This window comes from Macrobrachium nipponense, chromosome 1 (genome assembly GCF_015104395.2).
Source record: "Macrobrachium nipponense isolate FS-2020 chromosome 1, ASM1510439v2, whole genome shotgun sequence".
NCBI lineage: Eukaryota > Metazoa > Arthropoda > Malacostraca > Decapoda > Palaemonidae > Macrobrachium > Macrobrachium nipponense.
Window position 1 is genome coordinate 41,533,711 of NC_087200.1, and position 5,000 is coordinate 41,538,710.

Genomic DNA, 5,000 nt, shown 5'->3' on the forward strand with positions numbered 1-5,000 from the left:
AGACATGCCAAAGTTTATAAAGTATAAATTCTTCTCTCGAATCTCTTTCCATGTGACATAAGGTGATATGATCAATGTGCTTCATTATCCTCGACCGTCATCCCATCACGGTGAACAGGAGACGCCCGTGATGCGACAATGGTCCTTAATCCGCTTGGCTTTCATGTGTGATTCGTGTATGCTATAAGAGGTTTTTGGAAGTACCTGATTCTCGGCTAAGATTATTGTTATATGTTTCAATGTGTCTTTTCCGTGTACTCAAGAACAATACGTGATTGCGTTTGTGCGCAGCATTGCTTGTGTTATGTAAATATCTATTTGTATGAGTGGACGATATACTGGTCAGTTAGATATGATAATTGATTTTCTGCTAGAAACTTGGTGCCAAGTTGAAAAGTTCCATTAAAATACGTAATGTTTTCCACGGGATCTTAGCATACGAAGGAAACTTAGTTATTGGTGTTACCAAAGACAAAAGCAGAATCGCTGTGACAGTGTTTGTACATCAGTTGACATAAGAGGCCACGAAACATTGCTCTTTGGGACTTAATGTGTTATTAATGATCCTTGCTCGTTGCTGGATACTGAAAGATGCTTAAACATTCACCTGCCAGTACTATGTATAAAACCGAGGTGCTGGGGAGTGTTATGCTATACTTCACTTAGAATAAACACTGAAACTATAATTATTTTTACAGTTTTTGGCTTTGAAAGTGAAAAAGTGGATAGACCATATCAGAAAAATAGGTAATATTCCAGTCATTTTTTTTAGATAAAAAAAATCAATGTAGCAATAACTAGAAAAGAAGTGAATTGTTTGATGTACTCCCCTGAAAATTCCAAATAACCTTCTGAAAGGCTGCAGCAGCTATAGAGGTTTCTTTGATAATTTTGTTTTTCGAAGACTTAAAGGAACGGGAGGAATTCGCTCCTCGTTAGAGTGCAATAACTTTTTTCAGCTATTTTTAATCATCGCTTACTGACTTTCAGTTTTACGCATGTGGAATAAACAAGAACCATCAATTAAAAAGAGAAAAACAAAGGACAAAAAACGAAGACATTAGAAGACAGAAATTTAAAACAACCAATGTTTTTAGGTTCTAATTAAGAGAGAAAGACGGAATTTAACGCTCATCATTCATTTTACCCTTACTCATATATGATATATAAAATATAAAGATGAATTTCCCTCATGTTATTCTTTATTTAAAGGTCCATAATATTATATGGCCTACCATGGTTCTATGTAATTAAGGGTGATGCGACCTCATACATTCAGATGAGAGGGAATTCATCAGTGTATTAACATGTATTAATACCCGGATCTCACGTTATATAGACTGTAATTCGTCAGAATAATAACTACTTAACAGTTTGAATAGCTTTTTGCATTAATGTAATTTACTGTAATAACTGTCCACATTTTTTACCAATTGTCGTTAGGCAAAATACCCCCAGGAAATGAAAACATTTGCATGAGTCATTTTATGTGTACCATTTGAAATTTTCATAACCCAAATAGCACAAATTAGAGTTTATTATGCTCTTCCCCCCTATAAAAATAATCCTTTATATATATGTAAGTAGCAGAGTTTATTATGTGATTCTATCAAAATTCTGCCTTCCTTTTGATGAAATGATGTAATATGAAAGTCACAACTGCATGCGTTGTATGTTAAATTTTCACTCATGTCAATGTAATCCTTGAGTTCACAAACTGAATACTTATTATCAGTGTTAGAAAACTAAATCATCTGTTTACAGTTGTACTGAAATTCTCAGCTTTCCGTTTCACCATGAATTTGACAATAAAATTGATGGTGACAAATTTTGACTTTCTCAAATTTCAAGGGGAGTTGAATGTTCCTAATATACAACTGTACAATAGAAATCAATGGTTAATTTAAAAATCCTGATTGGTGAAGTGAAATACATACATACATACACACGCACACACACATACACACATACACACACACACACACACACACACACACATATATATATATATATATATATATATATATATATATATATATATATATATATATATATTAGAATAGTATTTCGCTCTTCCGACGAAATACACCAGTTACTTTAATTAATCCAATAACTTCCTGGAGAGACTTTGCATTTCTCCCTACTGACGTAACTTTGACTTGTTGACTTGCAAACGAGCAGGTAACATTGATGAGGGATACTATTAAGGAAACTTTAGGTACTTATTTAAAGGACCGTGGCCCTTTGCATCTCTTGCAGTTCTTAAACGATATGTAAATTAACCCCATGATGTCAGTTAAGTAAAAAAAAAAACATTCATGTTTGTTAGCAATCATATGTTGATTTATATGAATTGGCAACCTTACTTGTAACAAAAATCAAAATGACTATATCTAATTTTCATACAATATATATGTTTTAAAGGATTACATGTTACAATTATTGATCTGAAAATCAAGTTTAAGATAGTAAATAAATATTAAGAAATGGTTTATGAAATTAACGACGAACTTTTTTTTTCAATGAGAGGCGATCCTTGGAAATCAGTAAGGAGTCTTTCTAACCCAATAAGGTAGTCCACCATTTTTACCACTGGATAAAGATCCCTCTGTTCATTCATCGTATCTGATATTACAGTCTCACTTTCTTTCATATTACTGTATCTAGGACAATGCACCCATCATCATATTATCTTCTTATCCTTATATTGCAAGAATCTTATCTTGTCAGTTTTATTCCTTATATTTTGAACAATGGCACCGTCCACTGGTTAACGCGTTATAGTCTTTCATCATTATGGCAGAGAAGTAATATCTACAATTTCAAGACACAACGGTACAATTTATTACAATTCCCCACAGGAAATTTTTAAGGCTTACTACGTTGGCCATTTCAAGCGTCTGCCGTTATCCTTTTGGTATCCCAAAGCTCAGATGGCAGGAACTCTCTCTCTCTCTCTCTCTCTCTCTCTCTCTCTCTCTCTCTCTCTCTCTCTCTCTCTCTCTCTCTCGATTCTGTTTATACACCTAAAACACATCACTGGAGATATCATGATGAATAAAATCATTTTTTTTTCTGATATTGTATATTGAAAATGAATAAACATTAATCTTGGGAATACTCCTGAATCATATAAATTCACATAGAATCATATTTCCAGAAAAAAGGTAAAACAATTTTTATAAATTGTTTCACACTCATTCACAGTCATAGATTTTTATTTACATAGCTAACATCACTTGAGGGTATAAACCAATCTTCGGTTTAGAGATAAGCCTTTCTGTTTACCAGGTATAGAATTTCATGAATTAGACAGACTTAGCTTAATAAAAGATTGAATAAAAGGTGTTTTGTGGGGTCACCTTGAAGGCAACAACGTTAGCTTTCTTATTGTTTATAAGACCTATGTTTGTCACTTTTGTGCTTGAAATAAAATGAACGTACAAACACTTTTGTTAGTATTACCATTTCCCCTTTTTGAGAGAGAGAGAGAGAGAGAGAGAGAGAGAGAGAGAGAGAGAGAGAGAAGAGAGAGAGAGAAATAGAAATATTATGAAAGTAGTGTTATTAGTGGGAAAAAAACGTCCAATAAATGAAATGTGTGCGCTTGTTATCATCATTTCTTTCTCATCAGAGAGAGAGAGAGAGAGAGAGAGAGAGAGAGAGAGAGAGATGTTCCACTAATAATATGATTAACAAGAGAAAAAGACCCAATAAGTGATATTTTTGTTCTCGTTTTCTTTTTCTTTCTAACTAAACGCCCAGGTAATCTTTGAAACCTGTCAGTCGCCCCATCTCAGGAATTCCTGCCGTGTCCAGAAGTCCGTCCTGAGGTAAGACGCATAACGGTGCGTTTCGTGAGCAGTTTAGAACAAGCTGACCGACCGGTGGGTTTTTAGGGCTGTCGAGAGTTTTCGGGGTTGCTTCTTTGTGCCTCTTAAACGATTGTAGCTTCCTTCCGTTTGCAGAGATCCCAACAATACCTCCGAGTTACACAATGCCTTCCTCGAATGCAATGATTTTCCTCTTTTTATTATCTATAAGTAACTAGTTTTTTATTATATATAAACAGTTAACACAATACCGAGATTTACTTACAATACCTCCTGCTGCACCTGTGGTGTCCTTGTGATAGCACTCTGAAGAACAATGAGGAAGCAATATGAAGCCACGAGCATTATTATGTAAACTATCGGTTAATTGGTTTATTTCCAATCTTATTAACAGTAATATGATTAGTTAATCATTATCAGTAATGCAAATCTTCAAATGCCGGCCAGAAAAGTTAAGTATACCAGACTTAATGGTCTTCGTCTGTTAAGGTTCAGTGCAATATGCCACAAACGTAATACGAATATACTTTGTAGAATACATTATTTCTTTTTATGAACGATACGCTATGTGAAAAATATTAGCAAACGCCATTGCACAACATACAGTACTCAAACTTTAAGTTATAAAGTATCTTGGATTTAAAGGTTAAGGACATACTTATGTCACTGAGTATTGCAAAGGTGTTTTGCACAAACCACTGTTTAATAAAAGAGTCAATGTTTTCTCCTTTTGAAAACAGTGTACTCTATAGTTAAGTAGTCTACAAAATGCTAATAATGACAACAGCACCAATAACAGTAATAATGGATTCTTCAACTAAAAAAACACAGATTCTTTTCATTTTGCCTTTGAAAATATTCTAACTACAAGATGCAACAAATATTAACATTATTTAACAACGCCACTCGTCAAAATGGTTTCAACGGAATTTGGGGACCCAGAGGATGATCAATAGTTTTAAAACTTAAATTGTTTTATCTTCTTGAATTGCAACATTAATCAGGATGCAATGAAGCTTAATGGCTTTCATCAGGAATTTTTAAACATGTAAATACTGAGCGAGAATATTCGTGGAATATATCAGCATCTCAGAAAAGCTTACAAATATCGTTAATTGAAAACAACATTATCTGTCCATAATAATCATAATATTCAATGTCATTATT

The 5,000-nt window shown here is 33.6% G+C and overlaps 1 protein-coding gene across 1 annotated transcript in view; it reads left to right on the top strand.

Moving 5' to 3' along the window:
• Positions 1 to 2,003, top strand: part of LOC135219286 (corticotropin-releasing factor receptor 1-like) — a 472,633-nt gene extending 470,630 nt beyond the window's left edge. The window contains exon 11 of the mRNA XM_064255916.1: positions 1 to 2,003. This exon is cut by the window's left edge and continues 505 nt beyond it. The gene's annotated coding sequence lies outside the window, so the exon portion shown is untranslated.
• The last annotated feature ends 2,997 nt before the right edge of the window (positions 2,004 to 5,000 follow it).